A 20,616-nucleotide genomic window follows, 5' to 3' on the forward strand; every position below is an offset into this window, starting at 1 on the left:
ACCAACTATGAAAGTGAAAGGCGACAAGACGAGTTAAATCAGGAAATACAGACAAGGTGACTCTGGATTTGGCTTAAATCGTAATGCGGGGGAAAAACCTAATGCCTTGACCCACACAATACCAGAGACTTTGATTTTAGAAAATACATTGAAAACACGAGCCTGGTATTGAGTTGCTGCCCGTCATCTTTCAGTAATTAATTAGATGAGGTTTCCAGTGGAGTATTGTGAATGCATCATGACACAATATGTCAAGGAATTTAATTCTGTAACGTGCTCCAGTTATAACCAGGTCCAGTCTTTATATCTCAGCACAAGGCGTGAGAAAAACAAAGGACAGTCGGATCCTCGGAATAAGAGATCGATCCCAGGAGCCGCGCGGTATAAGAACAAATCACCGCCAACTCTCACTCATGGTCTCCAGCTAATCCCCCTCCCGAACCAGTGTCAAGACTGGTTTCCCCACTCTCCACAATAACACACATGGACTGAAGTATACAGTCATCGTCATTCAACTAGTCCAAACAATACTTTAAACATCAAATACATCAAAAGTCCTGTGAAGCCATTTTGCTGAAATATAATTATGATCTGAGAGGAACATTTGACGGGAACACAAGATTGTACCTTCGAGTGAGGAGGACGGTTTCTGTCACATGTTTTATTTATCTGATGCGTATTCCGTTTGTTCCCGCTCCTTCTATCCTGAAGACACTGACTCATGCCGGGATACACAGCCGCAATTTGCTCTCCGGAACCCCAGGCGATCGGTCCTCGGGAAACACGACAATCTCACCCGGTCCTTCCTCACCCGATCTCCACAACAGGCGCGCTTTCCACCAGGAGGCAGTGGATTACACTCAGGACTGTGCGCCCTGCCTGTTTTACCCCTGCCTGGCCAGGGAGCACCAAGGACACATTTCGACCCCAGACTCGACAGTTCAGCACAGAGCGAGGGTGAGTTACTCGGTGCATTGACCAATGGGACAAGGATGGAAGTTTTAACTGTATCACAAAACGGTGAAGAATAACATTCCACATTTACCAGGCTCAGAGCACAAACAGCAATATAGTTAAACATTCTGTTATTTACACCGGACGTGCTGATAATGACTTACCAGGTACTCCAATTGCTGCCAGAACAGGATAATAAATGAATTCTATCTCCGTAAATCGCGACAAACGCATTTCTCTGTGGAGACAATGTCTTTCGGTGCTATAAAGAGGTATGTGAACTGCGATAGTCAGGTAACGAAGTTAAAACAGCGAGATACTTCTTGTGTAAATAAACCCCGAATGGGACAATTAGATCGCATCCCGACTGACATCACATATTACTTACAGACTCCTGAACAAATAAGTTTTGGTCCCATCTGACCTTTGACTATCACACTCATTAAGGTGACAGAACATTACACATCGACCAGCTGAGTAACCTTTTGGAACAATGAATTGTACAATGACAGAGTCACAATTTCTAAGTTTAATAAATTACATGAAGATTGAAACCAACAGCACACAGTGTATGTAATATCGAAACCCAGTTCACCAATGTAACATTTTTACTTGAATCTTCTGTACTCCCATTCCCAGGCCGGTCCTGCTATTCCCTGTCACCCTACGATGTAATTTAGCACAGTCCTTGTCACCTTGTTTCACTCATTCCCCCTCTTTCTGTCTCTCTCAATGTCCAGGCCTCTCTCCCTCACACACACTCCTTTTACTTGACTCCCAAATTTCTCTCTCTGTTAATCTACCTCTTTTATTCCCTCTTTCTCTGGAACTCCATTTTCTTCCTGATTTCCTCTCTTTCTGGCTAACGGTAGTTAACTCAAAATGATTTTTGAGACTGAGATTGATAGATTTTTGTTCAATGAAGATATCAAGGGATATGGATCAAAGGCGGGTAATTGGAGTTGAGGTACAGATCAGCCATGATCTGACTGAATGGCGGCACAGGATTGAGGGGCTGAATGACCCACTTCTGTTCTTATAAGATAATTTTTCACATCTTTATTATTGGCCGCAACTCACACTCTGGGCTCAAAGGAGTTGTTACTCACTCTTTTCTGCCAGCTGGTGGAATTTACGTTAAAGTCTGGCTGATCTCTGCACCTCAGTGAAAGACAGAGCCAAGCATAGTTCTGGGAGCCTTTGCGACTTGTCTGACCGCTGCAGGCAGACCACAGCTCTTAAAGGGACAGTGCACCAAAAATCCAGAACCACAAGCTGAAGGGAAGCAAGCAACAATGTCCCGACAGGTCACTCAGCAGCTGGGCAGCAGCTCATGGCCTAGTGTTTGACGACAGTCCTTTTATCATTTACTCTAAAACCCGAGTCACTCACAACATTCTAGAAACACTCAGCGAGTCGGGCCCCATCTGTGGAGAGAACAGACCAATTAACTGAGATCTCAATGAGACGAGGAACAAGACACGGCCCCCTGTGAGAAACAAAGAACTTGCATTCATATAGCACCTTTCACATCCTCCTTTAAGACACTCCTTAAAACCTGCCTGTTTGACCGAGCTTTTGGTCACCTGTCCTAATATCTCCTTACGTGGCTCGGTGTCAAATTTTGTTTGAAAATCGCTCCTTTGAAGCGCCTTGGGACGTTTCACTACCTTAAAGGCTCGATATAAATGCAAGTTGTTGTTGATGTTATTCACGGTGAGATTGTGCGTTTCATTTCTTCCTCATTATTGTGGTTCTGACATTGAGGTGAAGAGTGACAGAGAGCAGATTTTAAAACCGTTGGAATATCAGTGAAATTAAATTGTGGCAAGTGAGAAACTCCAAGTCAGTTTTGCTCTGTATTTCCTGCATCCAATATTGCAGATAAATGAAAGTGAAGCTTTTGAAGGCAGAAAGTTTAATCGCCCCGTCGGAGGAATTGAACCCCTGTCTTTCCACGTGACAGGCGAAGATACTCATCACTATACTCATGGAAAAGGCCATCCCTGATCACTTCCTTGTATCCCTCTGTACCCACATCCCCCTTCCCCCTCCAAAACCCACTTCCTTCTGTGTTCGCCCATCAAAAAACCCCTCCCCCCAAGTCACTTACAATCACAATTTCAAAGTCCCAACTGTCCAGCCTTTGGCCCTCCATTCACCACGACATTTCTGCAGCTACCGATCTGCTCAATCACACTCTCACCTCCACTTTTGATGCGGTTGTCCTCGTTAAAACCATTACTCTCTCTCACACTGTTCGGCCACCCTGGTACAGCTCTCGTCTCCTCTCCCTTAAGCCCAAGGGAAAGGGTACGGTCGCATAGTGATTATGTTACTGGACGAGTAATCCAGTAGGCCCGGACTAATAATCGGGAGTCATGAGTTCAAATCTCCACCACAGGAGCTGGGGAATTTAAAATCAGTTATTTAAATAAAATCTGGACTGAAAAGCTACTGTCAGAAATGGTCACCATGAACATACCGGATTGTCATAAAAACCCCTCTGGTTCACTAATGCCCCCCTGAGGGAAGGAAACATGCCGTCCTCAGACCAATAGCAATGAGGTTGATTCTCAACAGTTCTCTGAAATGGCCGAACAAGCGACTCAGTTGCACAATCCCACTACGTAATAAGAATAAAACAATACGGGCCACACGCACCGAACAAGGCTCAGGCAATCCAAGCACAGTCGACCCTACGAAGTTCACCTCACGAACATTAGGGGACTTGTGCCAAAATTGGGACAGCTGTCCCAGAGATTGGTCAAGCAACAGCCTGAAATAGCGACACTCACAGAATCATGCCTTTCAGCCAAAGCCCGAGACTCCTCCATCATTATCCCTGGGTATGTCCTGACCCACCAGAGGTGGCAGCACAGTGGTATACAGTCAGGAGGGAGTGGCCGTGACAGTCCACAACAGTTGACTCTGGACACCATGAAATGTCATGGTTTCAGGTCAAACAAGGGGAAGGAAACCTCCTGCTGATTCCCACTTACCGACCTCCCTCAGCTGATGAATCGTTACTCCTCCCTGTTGAGCACCACTTGGAGGAAGCAGTGAGGGTAGCAAGTGTACCGGATGTACTCTGATTGGGGAAACCTCACTGTCCATCACCAAGAGTGGTTCGGTAGCACCACTGCTGGCCGAGTCCTGAAGGACATAACTGCCATACTGGGATTGTGGCAGGTGGTGAGAGAACAAACATGAGGGAAAAACCTTTTGGACTTCGTCCACATCAATCTACCTGTCGCAGATGCATCTGCCCATGACAGCATTGGTTGGACCGACCACTGCATAGTCCTTATGGAGACGAAATTCCGACTTCACACTGTCCAGCATATTGTGTGGTGGCCGTGCTCAATGAGATAGATTCAGAACAGATCTATGCAACTCCAAACTGGGCATCCATATGGTGCTGTGGGCCAACAGCAGCAGCTGAATTGTATTCTGCCACAATCTGTAACCTCATGGCCCGGCATATACCTCACCCTACCATTACCAACAAGCCAATGGATCAACCCTGGTTCAATGAGGGGTGTGGAAGAGCGTGTCAGGAGCAGCACCAGGAGTACCTAAAATGAGGTGTCAACCTGGTGAAGCGACAATTGTCCTACAACACAGGACTACATGCAAGCCAAACAACAGAAGTAGCATGCTGGAGAGCACAGCTAAGCAATCCCACAACCAACGGAGCAGATCAAAGCTCTGCAGTCCTGCCACATCCAGTCCTGAATGGTGATGGACAATCATCTTCAATGATGGCAGAGCCCAGCACGTGAGTGCAAAAGACAAGGCTGAAGTGTTTGCAACCATCTTCAGCCGGAAGTGCCAAATGGATGATCCTTCTCGGTCTCCTCCTGAGATTCCCACCATCACAGAAGCCAGTCTTCAGCTAATTCGATTCACCCCACGTGATATCAAGGAACGGCTGAGCGCATTGGATTCAGCAAAGGCAAAGGGCCCTCACAAAATCCCAGCTGTAGTGCTGGAGACTTGTGTTCCAGAACTAGATGCGCCTCTAGCCAAGCAGTTCCAGTACAGCTGCAACACTGGCATCTACCCAACAAAGTGGTTAATTGCCCAGGTATGTCCTGTCCACAAAAAACAGGAGAAATCCAATTCATCCAATAACCGCCCCATCAGTCTACTCTCAAAGATCAGCAGAGTGATGGAAGGTGTCGTCGACAGTGTTATCAAGCAGCATTTACTCACGAATCACCTTCTCACCGATGCTCAGTTTTGGTTCCACCAGGATCACTCGGCTCCAGACTTCATTACGGCCTTGGTCCAAACATGGACAAAAGAGCTGAATGCCAAACTTGAGGTGAGAGTGATTGCCCTTGACACCAAGGCAGCTTTTGACCGAGTGTGGCATCAAGGAGCCCTAATAAAATTGAAGTAAATGTGAATCAGAGACAAAACTCTCCAGTGGCTGGCGTCATATCTAGCACAGAGGAAGATGATAGTGATTGTTGGAGGCCAATCATCTCAGCCCCAGGACATCGCTGCAGGAGTTCCTCAGGGCAGTGTCCTAGGCCCAACCATCTTCAGCTGCTTCATCAATGACATTCACTCCATCATAAGGTCAGAAGTGGGGTGTTCGCTACTGATTGCACTGTGTTCAGTTTCATTCACAACCCCTCAGATAATGAAACAGTCCGTTCTCACATGCAGCAAAACCTGGACAACATCCAGGCTTGGGCGGATAAGTGGCAATTAACATTCACGCCAGACAAGTGACAGGCAATGATCATCTCCAAGAGAGAGTCCAACCACTTCCCCTTGACATTTAATTTCATTACTGTTGCCGAATCGCCCACCATCAACATCCTGGGTGTCACCATTCACCGGAAACTTAACTGGTGAAGCCACATAAATACTGTGGCTACAGGAGCAGATCAGAGGCTGGGTATTCTGCGGCGACTGACTCACCTCCTGACTCCCCAAAGCCTTTCCACCATCAACAAGGCACTAGTCAGGAGTGTGAAGAAATACTCGCCACTTGCCTGGATGAGTGCAGCTCCAACAACACTCAAGAAACTCGACACCATCCAGGACAAAACAGCCTGCTTGATTGGCACCTCATCCACCTTAAACATTCACTCCCTCCACCACCGGCGCACCGTGGCTGCAGTGTGTACCATCCACAGGAAGCAATGCAGCAACTCGCCAAAACTTCTTCGTAAGGACCTCCCAAAACCTCGACTCTACCACCTAGAAGGAAAAGGGCAGCAGGTACACGGGAACAACACCACCTGCACAGTCCCTTTCAATTCACACACCATCCTGACTTGGAAGTACATCGCTGTTCCTTCATCATCGCTGGGTCAAAATCCTGGAACTCCCCATCTACCAGCACTGTGGGAGTACCATCACCATACAGACTGCAGCGGTTCAAGAACGGAAGCTCACCACCACCTTCTCAAGGGCAATTAGGGATGAGCAATACCTGCTGGCCTTGCCAGCAATGCCCACATCCCATGAAAGAATAAAAAAAATCATCCAAATAACCTCTGGTCTGTCTCTCCCTATGTTTGAGTCACTCTATGTTTATATGTATGCGTGTGTGTCTGTTTCTTTGTGTAGGTGTGTCTTTCTGTGTATTTTTGTGTCTGTCGATGCATGCGTGTGTCTGCGTGTGTCTCACATTTTCTATGTTTTCCTGAATGCGTCTGTTTCTCCTTCTTTCCCTCTCTCACTCTCTCCCGCGCTCCCCACATAATTTTACTCTGGACATAATTGAACAAAGAGATGAAAAAGTGGTCGGGAAGTCTTCTTTCAACAGTGGCCTGTGGAAAATTAAACAAACTGTCATCAAACAATCGTTCAAAAAGAATCAGTAAAACATGAAGCATCTGTGGTGAATGTCCGGTAACACCCAGCATCGATTCCTCGTTAGTATAGTGGTGAGTATCCCCGCCTGTCACGCGGGAGACCGGGGTTCAATTCCCCGACGAGGAGGTTATTGCTGCTTTCGAAGTTTCACTTTCATTTATCTGCAATATTGGATGTTGAAAACACAATGAAAAACTGACTCGGCCTTTCCCACTTCCACAAATTGATTTCACAGCGATTTTAAAATCTGTTCTCCGCCTCACGCTTCAGCTCGATGTGAGAACCACAATGATGGGCAAGAAATAAAATGCAGAATTGTGCTGTGGACAGACCGGGTCTGAGTCACCAGCCCGAAACAGGGAGAGACCGATCGAGAGAGAGACAGACAGACAGAAAGAAAAAAGATGGAGATACAGAGAGAGACAGGTCTCGGAACAGGCGCAGATGAGAAAGCAGACTCGGAAGATCTCACATACAGCAATGAAAAGGATGCATGTTTCAGTGAATCTATTTTAACTACTTCTTTGATGACAGTTTGTTTAACTTTCCACGCGCCACTGCTGAAAGAAGACTTACTTTCTATCTCTTTGTTAGTCAAGGTCCAGAGAAAAATTATGTGGGGAACAGGGAAAAAGTGACAGAAAGAAAGAGACACTCAGAAACGGGTAGAAAAAGTGAGACACACGCAGACATATTCACACATACACACACATTCATAGCTACATACACACTCACACAAAGACACACCGCATGTACACACAAACATACACCCTCCAAAAACCTGAAAGTAACACAGGACTACTTGCCAAACAGCAGAAGCAGCATGCTATAGACAGAGCAAAGCAATCCCACAACCAACGGATCTTCTGCAGTCCTGCCACACACAGTTGTGAATGGTGGTGGTCAATTAAACAACTAACGGGAGGAGGCTCTGTGAACATCCCCATCCTCAATGATGGTAAAGCCCAGCACGTGAGTGAGCAACCATCTTCAGCCAGAAGTGTCGGGTGGATGATCCATCTCGGCCTCCTCCCGATATCCCCACCATCACAGAAGCAAGTCTGACATCGAGGTGAAGAATGACGCACAGAGCAGATTTTAAAACCGCTGGAATATCAGTTCATTTCAATTGAGGAAAGTGGGAATCTCCGAGTCAGTTTTACACTGCACTTTCCACATCCAATATTGGAGATAAAAGCTTTTGAAGGCAGTGAAAGTTTTACCTCCTCGTCGGGGAATTGAACCCCGGTCTCCCACGTGACAGGCGGGGCTACTCACCACTATACTAACGAGGAACTACTGTATTGATTCTACACTCACCTCAGATGGCGTTAAAAATGCTTCATGTGTCAGTGAATTTCTTTTAACTATTTATTTGATCACAGTTTGTTTAATTTTCCACGGGCCACCGTTGAAAGAACCTTTAACATTTCCATCTCTTTGTTAGACAACGAACAACTGACTGTCTTTCTTTCGTTCTTTCTTTCTCTTTTATCGTGGTGAGTTGCCCCGCCTTAGTCCGTGGTTTAATTCCCCGACGGGGAGGAAGCATTTATTAGACGCCAACTTTAATTTTATGTCTTCGCCAAGCTTCTTCCTAAAAAAAACTACAGAGAAAAATAAACAGCTGATTGTTGCTTTCAGAATATTATTGAACGGAGACGGTTTGGGGACTGGATGCAGAGCAATTGTGATTTTAACTAACTCGTGATGAAGGTGATAGTTTGGAAATCCATTCGTTTACCCCGCGTAGGTTCGAATCTGGTCGATTTCAGATCCTGTCTTTTTTCTTCCCCTTTCATCTCTGCGTTTCAAAATTCAACAAGTTTCTTGTAGAATTAATAATTCTGAAGTGAATTAAAATTCCACAGCATTGAACACCTCGAGTTTTATGCTCATTTTAATTGACCTGCAAGATTTCACGAAATCTACGACAGAAAAAGAACAAAAATCAGCCAAATTATCGATCGTCTGTCTCTGTATTTCTGAGTCACTCTCTGTGTCTATGTATGTGTGTCTGTTTCTGTGTGTGTCTGTTTCTTTGTGTCTGTGTCTGTCTGTCTGTGTATGTGCCTCACATTTTCTATCTTTTCCCGAATGGGTCTCTGTCTCTTTCTCTCTCTCACTCTCTCCCGCGCTACCCACGTAATTTTACTGTGGACATGATCAACATGAGATGGAAAAGTGGTCGGTAATTCTTCTTTCGACAGTGATCCGTGGAAAGGTGAACAAAATGTCATCAAATGAATAATTCAAACAGATTCACTGAAACGTGAAGCATCTGCTTCTAATATCTCCTTCTGTGGCTCGGTGTCAAATTTTGTTTAAAAAAGCTCCTGTGAAGCCCCTTGGGACGTTTCACTACGTTAAATGTGCGATATAAATGGACGTTGTATTTGTAGTTGTTGTTGTTGAAACTGATTAAAGTTTCTCTGTCACCCAGTGTCCATGTCAGTGTTTCTGTCAGTCTGCAGCAGAAAGTTATCGGTTGATCAATGGCGATTACAACAATTATTCATCTTTCACAGAGTTTCATTAATTTCCTGTAATTAATGTAATCAGGTTCTTGTCGCTGCAACCTCAAACTTTAGCTCGGTGAATTAATGGTTTAGTTTGTAACAAGTCGTGTTACCTGCGCAAAGCAGCCGCACAGGAGTTCCAAATCCACCCTCTCGCCACCATAAGATCATAAGACCATAAGAGATAGGAGCAGGAGTCGGCCATTTGGCCCTTCGAGCCTGCTCCGCCATTTAATGAGATCATGGCTGATCTGATTTTTACCTCAACTCCACTTTTCCGCCTTTTCCCCATATCCTTTGACTCCCTCGCCACTCTGCAATCACATTAACTGAACTTTACTCTGGCCCAGTGTCACCGCGCTGAAATCGCGTCTTTCTCCGGCAGATGATTTTAACATCAGGGTTGCTGGTTTACGAGTGAAAAGTGATCCCGCTTCACTCGAGGGGCATTGGACCAATTTGTAGATGCCGTGCAGTCGGTGCTGGGACCACTGCTTTTCTTGATATATATTAATGACTTGGACTTGGGTGTTCAGGGCACAATTTCAAAATTTGCAGATGACACAAACCTGGAAGGGTAGTAACCAGTGAGGAGGATAGTGATAGACTTCAAGAGGATATAGACAGGCTGGTGGTATGGGCGGACACGTGGCAGATGAAATTTAATGCAGAAAAATGTGAAGTGATACATTTCGGTAGGAAGAACGAGGATAGGCAAAATAAATTAGAGGGCACAACTCTAAAAGAGGTACAGGAACAGAGAGATCTGGGGGTATATGTGCACAAATCGTTAAAGGTGACAAGGCAGGTTAAGAAAGCCGATTAAAAAGCATACGGGATCCTGGGCTTTATAAATAGAGGCATCGAGTAAAAAATTATGGAAGTCATGATGACACTTTGTAAAACACTGGTTTGGCCACAACTGGAGTATTGTGTCCAGTTCTGGGCACCGCACTTTAGGAAAGATCTGATGGCCTTAGAGAGGGTGCAGAGGAGATTTACAAGAATGATTCCAGGGATGAGGGACTTTCGTTACGTGGACAGACTGGAGAAGCTGGGGTTGTTCTCCTTGGAACAGAGACGGTTGTGAGGAGATTTGATCGAGGTATTCAAAATCATGAAGGGTACAGACAGAGTCGATAGAGAGAAACTGTTCCCATTGGTGGAAATGTCAAGCACCAGAGGACACAGATTTGACGTGATTGGCAAAAGAACCAAAGGTGAAATGAGGAAAAACTTTTTTACACAGCGAGTGGTTAGGATCTGGAATGCACTGCCCGAGGGGGTGGTGGAGGCAGATTCAATCATGGCCTTCAAAAGGAAATGGATAAGTACTTGACAGGAAAAGAATTGCAGGGCTACCGGAATAGGGCGGGTGAGTGGGACCAGCTGGATTGCTGTTGCATGGAGCCGGCGGGGACTCGATGGGCCGAATGGCCTCCTTCCGTGCTGTTGCCTTTCGATGATTCTAGGATTCTAGTGGGCCAAGTAAAGGATCAGGACAGATAATACCGAGAACAATTCAAAAAGAAGCACAAGTTGATGAAACCAGCACTGGTGAAATTGCTGGGTGGATATTAAAAGGATGGGCCGTGGGAGGGGCTGGACCGCTATTCTGCAACAATTTGAGGCGCTGCTTATTGCTGTGGTTCGGGTGTTGTAACAACAGCTGACATGTGGCGCCGTGATCATATAGTGCTTAGTACTCTGCGTTGTGGTCGCAGCAACCTCGGTTCGAATCCGAGTCACGGCATAACTTTCTCACCTCTTTTGTCCTCTGCCACACAGACTGATAGAATGCAGCAATATATCAATCTTTAATATATATAAGAAATATTTTTTGTTGGTGGCGAAAACCTATTTATTCCATCAAATCCCAGCACTCTCACATGCCTGTACTTGATGTTCCACAGTTCAAACCCGCCTCTTCTCCCCGCTTTTTCTTCCTTCCACAGTCAATAGGCCGCCTTCACTTCCCTCCTTCCATTTCATGGACACTTTCCTGCTCCATTGCCGACTCTAACATTCACTTTCACGATCTCACTCCTTTAAGTTTGTTCTGCTCCGACCGCTGTTTCTATTGGGCACATGTCCCATTCGCACCAATGTTCATTTGTGCCTTGAAACCAGTCGATACATTTCGATCTGCGTGACCGCTCGACAGACAAACACGACGAAAGCAGGGCTGGTCTCTGGAGAGACAGCCGCCCGAATGTTCACGAAATTTACTTGGGGAATCTTGTGGTCCAGAGGATGGTAACTGAAGAACTGTTTTTTGTTTTGATGCTTGTTGGCTCTTTTCTCTCAGCAGTTGAGGTGCGTGAGTGACGGGCAGCGCAACAGAGCTGCGAATGGCGGTTGAAAGGTGCACATTTGACAAGTTGGGGCGGTGCAGGAAGATCGGAAGTGTTGCACCTTGATCTTAATAGTTCTGTTGAAATTTGTGATTGAATCGAGTAGAGGATAAATGTAAAGAGCGCCTGTGGGGAAAAAGGAGCGATTACAGGCCATGAGCGAAAGGTCTTTCAAATTCTCGTGGCGCAGGACGCTGTGTGCGGAAACGGCAGATTTTAAAGCGCGTGTGTCGGAAAGTAAAGTGCGATCTTGTGTGTGAGAAGAGCACAAGAAAGTTGTGCTTGAAGCTGCGCCCTTGAGGCAAGTTGCAGGTTGTCAGGAAAACTGCGATAGTGAAAGCTCAAAAATAAACCCAGAAACTGCTGGCAACACTCAGCAGGTCAGGTAGTATCTGTGGAGAGATACTCAAGTATTTATCCAATTCTCCTTTTAAAGTTACGATTGAATCGAGCTCCACCAACCTTTCAGGCAGTGCGTTCCAGATCATAACAATTTGCTGTGTAAAAAAAAATCTCCTTATTTCTCTTATAGTTCTTTTACCAATTATCTTAAATCTGCGTCCGTTGGTTGCCGACCCTCCCGCCAGTGGGTGAAGTTTCTCGTTATTTACTCGATCAAAACCCCTCTTAATTTTGAACACGTGGATTACTTCTACCCTTAACCTTCATTGCTCGAAGCAGAACAATCCCAGGTTCTCGAGTCTCTCCACACAACTAAACCCCATCCCTGGTATAATTCTGGGAAATCTCCTCTCCATCCTCTCCAAGACCTTGACATCCTTAATAAATTATAGTGCCCAGAATTGGACACAATACTTCAGATGAGGCCTGAACAATGATTTATAAACGTTTAACATAACTTCCTTGCTTTTGTGCTCTATTTCTCTATTATTAAGCCAAGGAACCGGATGCTGTTTTAACGGCTTCACCAACTTGTGCTGCCACATTCAATGATGTTGCTGAAAACTGTCGAAACTTAACACTATACAAATGCATTAACACCCAAACAAGAAGTAGAATGAGAAACTTTATTGAACCCCAACGTGTATACAAGTGGAAGTGCACCTCATACAATGGTTGAGGGTGCAACTTCGCCGAGTGAATGAAACAGCTCATGTTTATACAATTCATTGGGCAACGCCCACCTGTTACAGAATATGGGCGTACACGTACATTCTTTATTGGCTCATTTCTTTCTCTCTACATTCCTGTTCCTTGTTATCAGTAAGGCTGGAGCCAGTCTCAAGGCTTCATGGCCATTCATCAGCTCTATTATTATTATATTCTGTCCTTATCTCAAGGAAGGCCAGGCTGTGCTAGGCCTAATTATCAACATACCAAGGCTCAAACGCAATTACACAATTGTGCTTACTTTGTGTTTGTGGCTAATCCTATCATGTGAGTTAATAAAGAGTTAATATGGTCAAGTATCCCGTCATGCACTTCCACAAAATTACCAGTAACACATTGGGTGAGAACGGATAACACAGCACGGGCCGGGATGGCGGAGAGAGACAGAGACGCCTGTTGTGATCTGTAACTTTTTATAAACACTTCAGTTTATTTCACTCCGTGTCCAACACCGTGCGATCTCCCCTGGTGTGTCAGCTTTCAGTGTTCATACAGTGTAATGTATTGAATTGTCCCTTGGATCACACGGGGTGGTAGACGGGGGTCTGTGTGCGGAGGGTTCAGGGGGTGAGCTCTGATTCCCGCCCTCTTCTGGATTGAAAGGAGAAAAGAATGAATGAGAGAGAGAAGCGATGTGGGAGAAGGGATGATGGAAGAATTTGTCCATGAACCGGATTAAAGTGGCCAAAAATAAGATAATATTAAGATATCATCAGCAGAACATTAATACAAGCTGTGAAACAAAAGCAAAATACTGCAGATGCTGGGAATCTGAAGTAAAAACAGAAAATGCTGGAAATACTCAGCAGGTCAGGCAGCATCTGTGGAGAGAGTTCTGATGAAAGGTCATCGACCTGAAAGGATGTTTCTCTCTCCACAGATGCTGCCTGACCTGCTGAGTGTTTCCCGTATTTTCTGTTTTTATTATTAATATAACCTGAGCTCTGTCGAGCGTTTGTTGTTCGATTCACTGATAAAGCTGGGAATTGAGGGGAAGCTGGTTCATGGCGAACCCCAGCTCTGAATCCCCCCGGCAGAGAGTTCAAGGAATGTTTAATATAAATGAGATTCAACGACAGGATCAGAAAATCTCTCCTTGATGGTCGGTCTCATTCTCACGAAGTGAGGAATGAGCGGGAGGGGCAATTCCACCCGGGGTTATATTTTATTCCAAGAGGATGACCCAAAAACTAGTTTGATGTGGGGCCGAAATAGCTCAGTTGGGAGAGCGTTAGACTAAAGATCTAAAGGTCCCGGGTTTCGGCCGTTTTCGGGTTATTTTGTTTCTTCTTCTTTGGGTCGAATCTCGAACATTTATTTGCACTGACATTTTTACCCGACACTGAACGGTTGGGGATGGAATAGAGAGACATCAAGGATGTCTGTATTTAGCTTTTATTTCTCTATTTCCTTCTGCCTTTCTCTCTGGTTTTTGTCTCTCTCGGTGCCCGATGAACATTTGATTTGATGCATTTGTCCTAAACTGATGCCTTTTCCACATCTCAGGGCGGTCAGACACGCTCTGTCTGTCTGTTACTGCTTGTGACCATTAACGGGAACAGGCCGCGAGTTAAACATTTATCAGCAAACCGCCAGAGAGATAACACAGCGGGAATAAAACACATTGCCTCACATTGTTAGACACCGAGTGACACAGATTGTAATGTGTGTCAGTAAACAGACCCGAGAAAGCAAAGAAATAGTGAGATAGAAAAGAGTCATAAAAAGAAAGAAAACCCTTTCTCCACCCCAACAACAACAACAACTTGCATTTGTATCGCGCCTTTAACGGAGTAAAACGTCCCATGGCGTTTCACAGGAGCGATTATCAAACAAAATGTGACACGGAGCCACATAAGGAGATATTGGGACAGGTGAGGTAGGTTTTAAGTGTCTTAAGGGAGGAGAGAGAGGTATAGAGAGCGGGAGGTTTAGGGAGGGAAATCCAGAGCTTTGGGCCCAGTCGGTTGAAGGCACGGCCGCCAATGGTGGAGCGATGAAAATCGTGGATGCGCAAGAGGCCTGAATTGGAGGAGCTCAGAGATCTCGGAGGGTTGTCGGGGTGGAGGAGGTTACAGAGATAGGGAGGGGCGAGGTCATGGAGGGATTTGAAGACGAGGATGAGAATTTTAAATTTGAGATGTTGGTGGACTGGGAGCCAATGGAGGTCAGTGAGCAGAGGGGTTGTCCTCCTGAACGGTGGTTTGAATGTTTGGGGGCGGGGCTGTGATAAATATCTCGATTTAATATAATGATCCCACTTTTCAACTACCCCGAATTATTACAATGCTGACCTGGAACAATCTAGAACATACCGCAAAACAAGACATTAAGATCAATGGTCACTTTAGCAAGGAGTTTAAAATATTCTTCTAAGAAGGAGAAGGCTCAAGAAACGGACTGTGAACATTTCATGATGGTCTATTTATTTGTGTCCAGGGACAGGGATGAGACACATGAAATGTTTCACACATTTCAAATCTCCGCGGTCAGACTGGCGATTGTTTATTGATCAGGAAGATGGCTGGTAATAATCTGAGACCCAGTGAAGAGGTGAGAACAGAGCAGCAGGGAATGATCCCAGAACAATAGGAGCCAGCAGCTCACCGTCTGGTCCCTGTGTCAGGGACAATACACAACACCTCAGCTCCAGACCAGGAACAGAGAGCTGCTGTTAACGTGGCCCAGCCCTCGCTAACTGCTGGAACTGTGGGATGGAAATCAGACTTTGGATCTTGGAGGCTGCTTTAGCGGCTCAGTGACTCGTCGAAAGAATGATTTCTATTAAAGAGCAGGGCTCTGCTCCATCACAGACTGATACTGTACAGTACATGGCAGAGTAAAGCTCCCTCTACATTGTGCCATCAAACACTCCGGGGGCAGGTGCATCAAGGCTTAGATCAAGATTAAATCTCCCTCTACACAGTCACAGAGGATGTCATTTGTGACTTTGACAAGGGCCGTTTCAGGACAGTGGCAGGAGTGGAAACCTGATTGGAGGGATTCAAACATGGTGTTGTGGGAAAGGTGGACATGGATTTGGGAGGCGACAACACTTTGGAGAGGAAAGGGAGGTGGGAGATGGGGTGGTAGTTTGCAAGGACACAGGGGTCAAGGGTGGGTCTTTTATGAAGGAGGGTGATGATGGAAGATTTGTTCGGGAGGTGGACCGTACCTGAGGAGAGGAGACCATTAACAATGTCAGCTGACATGGGGCCAGGAAGGGAGGTTGGGTGGTCAGCAGTTTGGTGGGAATAGGGTCGAGAGAGCAGGAGGTGGGTCAAGAGAGCTCAGAGAGGGCATGAGGGGAGATCGGAGATTAACTTGGTGGGCTCGGGGAAGGGAGGGGAGCTGCAGAGGCAGCTGAATGAATGGTCTCAATCTCAGTCACACCCCACATGACTGTCTTTCAATTCATCTTAAATCTTTCTCTTCTGGTTATTAACCCTTCCATCACTGGAAACAATTTCTCCTTAAATACTCTGTCAATACCTTTCATAATTGTGAATACCTCCTTTGAATCGTCTGTTAACTTTCCGGTTGTAGTCTCAGTGCCCTTCTTGCTCGTTGATTTTTGAGTTCCCATATGGTCTAGCGGTGAGGATTCCTGGTTTTCACCCAGGCGGCCCGGGTTTTACTCACGGTGTGGGTGAGAATCCCTACGTGGTCAGTTTTCGGTAAAATATTAAGATGCCTATGTGGCAAAGAAGCAGAATGCAAAATGGTTAGAAAGGGTTAATTAGTTAGTAACTGAGATTGGTACAGATGGCCTGCCCTCCTGCTGGGCCATATGTTTGCGTAGTCAGCAGGTTTGCATGGTCTTAGCAATGTAGAGTCTTTGATGTGATTCAAGGACTGGTCTGAATGTCTACATGTTTATGGCAGATCAATATAGGTAACGAGCTTAGCCAAAGTTGAAAGACATTCCAGGTTGGGAGATAAGGAACAGAAGGAACAGGGAAGAACATTCCAAGTTGGAAGGTGAGGAAGTATCCCCTTTGATGTCTAACAGCAGCATGATCAGCACATGGACGATCTATGATTGGCCGGAAATAATGTAACCTCGCATGGCAACCTGTGCCCGGCTTATGATTGATGTTGACTCTCGTTAAGTTCCAACCCCTATTGATTGTATAAAAACGTGTGGATTTCTGTATGTTTTTGTTCTTGCTCTGCCAGCATAGAGGGACTCTATCAGGAGTCCAAATCAATGCTGCAGACTAAGAACCCTGCTATTAAAGTTGTGCTGAACTTTAAAATGTACTCGACTTCAGTTATTACTGAACCAGACTGAGGGGAAAGAATCCGGATCGTCATGGGAATTGTGAACTTTTAGTCCCAGCCTCCCAATTTGCCTGCAGTCCGGACTGTGGCTCCTTCTGAATTCGCACCACAATCACACTGAGAAATGAGGCAGACCAGAGCTCTTGAAGCGACAGTGCACCAAAAACCCAGTCCCACAAGCTGAAGGGAAGCAAGCAACAATGTCCCGACAGGTCACTCAGCAGCTCATGGCCAAGTGTCTGACTGCAGTCCTTTTATTATTTACTGTAAAACCCGAGTCTGAGTGAAACACGCACAGAACAATCTGGAAACACTCAGCGGGTCGGGCCCCATCTGCGGAGAGAACGGACCAATTAACTGAGAGTCTCAATGAGACAAGGAAAGAGACACGGCCCACAGTGAGAAACAAGGAACTTGCATTTGTATAGCACCTTTCACATCCTCAGGACATCCCAACGCACTTCACTAGAAGTTCAGTCACTATCGTTTTATAAGAGAACGTAGCAGCCAAGTTGTGTACAGCAAGATCCCACAAACAGTGATGCTATATTGAGCAGACCTCCTGTTTGTTGGGTGCTGATGGTTGGGGAAAGAATATTGGCCAGGACACTGGGAGAACTCCCTGCTCTTCACAAATTACCACTTAACACCTCATTCAAAGGACAGCACCTCTCACGATGCAGCTCCCTCTCAGAACGACACAGTCAGTCTGGATCATGTGTCCCAGTCCTGGAACGGGAGCTGGAACCCACACCCTTCTAAACACCAGCCTGACTCCCTGGGGTTACTCTCACCCTTGGCTAGTCATGAAACAGACTGTGCCACTCCCAGAGTAACTGATGAGCACAGCCTCAGCCCTGGGTCCCGGTCTGCACCATAACCGCAGCCTGTTACCGCTCATAGAAAGTGGCGTGGGATCCCTGAGTTCATTCTGTGATGTGCATTGGGGGAGTGGGACTACATGGATTGATCTTGCATAGAGCCGGTATGGACTCGATGGGCCAAATGGCCTCCTTCCGTGCTGTAACCTTTCTATGATTCTATGATTCTATGTGGGTGGAGAGGGATACAAGGAAGTGATCAGAGATGGCCTTATCCATGATTGACACGATCGGGAGTAGAGAGGCCACGTGAGATGGCAAGGTCGAGGGACTGGCCATGAATATGGGTCGGGGAGTTTCTATGCAGGGAGAGATTAAGGGAGGATAAAGTATCACATAATAGACTTGTTAGCAAAATTGAAGCCCATGGGATTAAACGGACAATGGCAGCGTGGATACAAATTTGGCTAAGGGGCAGAAAACAGAAAGTAGTGGTGAACGGTTGTTTTTCAGACTGGAGGCAAGTATACAGTGGTGTCCCCCAGGGCTCGGTATTATGACCACTGCTCTTTTTGATATATATTAATGACTGGGACTTGGGAGTACAGGGTATAATTTCAAAGTTTGCACATGACACGAAACTCAGAAATGTAATAAACAATGTGGAGGATAGTAACAGACTTCAGGAGGACACAGACAGACTGGTGAAATGGGCAGAAACATGGCAGATGAAATTTAATGCAGAGAATTGTGAAGTGATACATTATGGTAGGAAGAATGAGGAGAGAAAATAAAAAGTAAATGGTGCAATTTTAAAGGGAGTGCAGGAATAGAGAGACCTGGAGGTGTATGTACACAAATCTTTGAAGGTGGCAGGATAAGTTGAGAAGGCTGTTCAAAAAAGCAAATGGGGCCCTTGGCTTTATTAATTGAGGCACAGAATACAAAAGCAAGGAATTGATACTAAACCTTTATAAAACACTGGTTGGGCCTCAACTGGAGTATTGTGTTCAATTCTGGACACCAAACATTGGGAAGGATGTCATGGCCTGAGAGAGGGTGTAAAGGAGATTTACTAGAATGGTGCCAGGGATGAGGGACTTCAGTTATGTGGAGAGACTGATTAAAGTTCACTCTGAACTGCCCCATCAAACACTCGCAGGACAGGTACAGCACGGGTTATATGCAGAATGAAGCTCCCTCTACACTGTCAAATCAAACATTCCCAGGGCAGGTACAACACGGGTTAGATACACAGTAATGCTTCCTCTACTCTGTGCAGTTTCGATCTCGCCTCAGATTTCAGATAAAAGGTTGCTTTGCTGCACAGTCTGCTGGTGTCTCTCTCTTTCTCTGTACTCAGTTACACCGCTCTCTACCTCCCTCTGCTGGTGTCTCACCTGACGAAGGAGAAAGCCTCCGAAAGCTGTCATTTTCAAATAAAATTGTTGGACCACAACCTGGTGTTGTTCGATTCTCTGCATTTCTCTGTTCTCAGTTACACCGCTCTCTACCTCCCTCTGCTGGTGGCTCTCTGTATCTCTGTACTCAGTTACACCGCTCTCTACCTCCCTCTGCTGGTGTCTCTCTGTATCTCTGTACTCAGTTGCACAGCTCTCTACCTCCCTCTGCTGGTGTCTCTCTGTATCTCTGTACTCAGTTACACCGCTCTCTACCTCCCTCTGCTGGTGGCTCTCTGTATCTCTGTACTCAGTTACACCGCTCTCTACCTCCCTCTGCTGGTGTCTCTCTGTATCTCTGTACTCAGTTACACTGCTCTCTACCTCCCTCTGCTGGTGTCTCTCTGTATCTCTGTACTCAGTTACACCGCTCTCTACCTCCCTCTGCTGGTGTCTCTCTGTATCTCTGTACTCAGTTGCACAGCTCTCTACCTCCCTCTTCTGGTGTCTCTCTGTATCTCTGTACTCAGTTGCACAGCTCTCTACCTCCCTCTGCTGGTGTCTCTCTGTATCTCTGTACTCAGTTACACCGCTCTCTCCCTCCCTCTGCTGGTGTCTCTCTGTATCTCTGTACTCAGTTCAATCTGTTCCCGCAGCTCCTTCGGGAGTTCAATGATTTTGAAATGAAGACTTTTTCCTGTGTGACTTGTGAAGTTTTGATCAGTGAAATGTTTGTGAAAGAGAAGGATTGAGAGCCTTTAGTGTGGGACAGATGTTGTTTAACAGAGAAGCCACACGATGCGATAAATTGAGCAATGGTTTCTGGAGTGGAGCGGTTATCACATTTATCTCACACGCGAAAAGTCCCTGGTTGGATCCCAGATGAGAACGTTATTTGGGAATTTGCTCCGCTTGAATCTCCAGGGTGAGCTTTTTCTCCTGTGGGAAGCAGGCGATAATTGGCTTTTCCTGTTAAATTTGGCCACGGCTGCACCACATTCCTTCGGGGAAGAAGCGATTTGGGAGAAGGGATGAGGGAAGAAAGTGCCCATGAACCTGATTAAATGAGGCCAAACACAAGATAATATTCAGATGTCATCAGCTGAACATTAACATAACCTGAGCTCCGACATCTGGTCTGGTCCCATTCCCCCAGAGTGAGGAATGAGCGGGAGGGGAAATTCCACCCGGTTTATATTTTTGTCCAAGGTGATGTCACAAAGTCCAATTTACAGTGGAGCCGAAAAAGTTGAGTTTGGAGAGCGTGAGATTGAAGATCGAAAGGTCTCTGGGTTTGATTCTGTGTTCGGCA

The 20,616-nt window shown here is 45.9% G+C and overlaps 1 protein-coding gene and 1 non-coding gene across 3 annotated transcripts in view; both read left to right on the forward strand.

Moving 5' to 3' along the window:
• Positions 1-20,616, forward strand: part of LOC137309379 (ferritin heavy chain, oocyte isoform-like) — a 176,879-nt gene that overhangs the window by 30,667 nt on the left and 125,596 nt on the right. The window lies entirely within an intron of this gene.
• Positions 6,850-6,921, forward strand: trnad-guc (transfer RNA aspartic acid (anticodon GUC)). Its single transcript has one exon. It is a non-coding gene; the product is annotated as a tRNA-Asp (tRNA).

Source organism: Heptranchias perlo, unplaced genomic scaffold (assembly GCF_035084215.1).
Source record: "Heptranchias perlo isolate sHepPer1 unplaced genomic scaffold, sHepPer1.hap1 HAP1_SCAFFOLD_163, whole genome shotgun sequence".
Classification (NCBI taxonomy): domain Eukaryota; kingdom Metazoa; phylum Chordata; class Chondrichthyes; order Hexanchiformes; family Hexanchidae; genus Heptranchias; species Heptranchias perlo.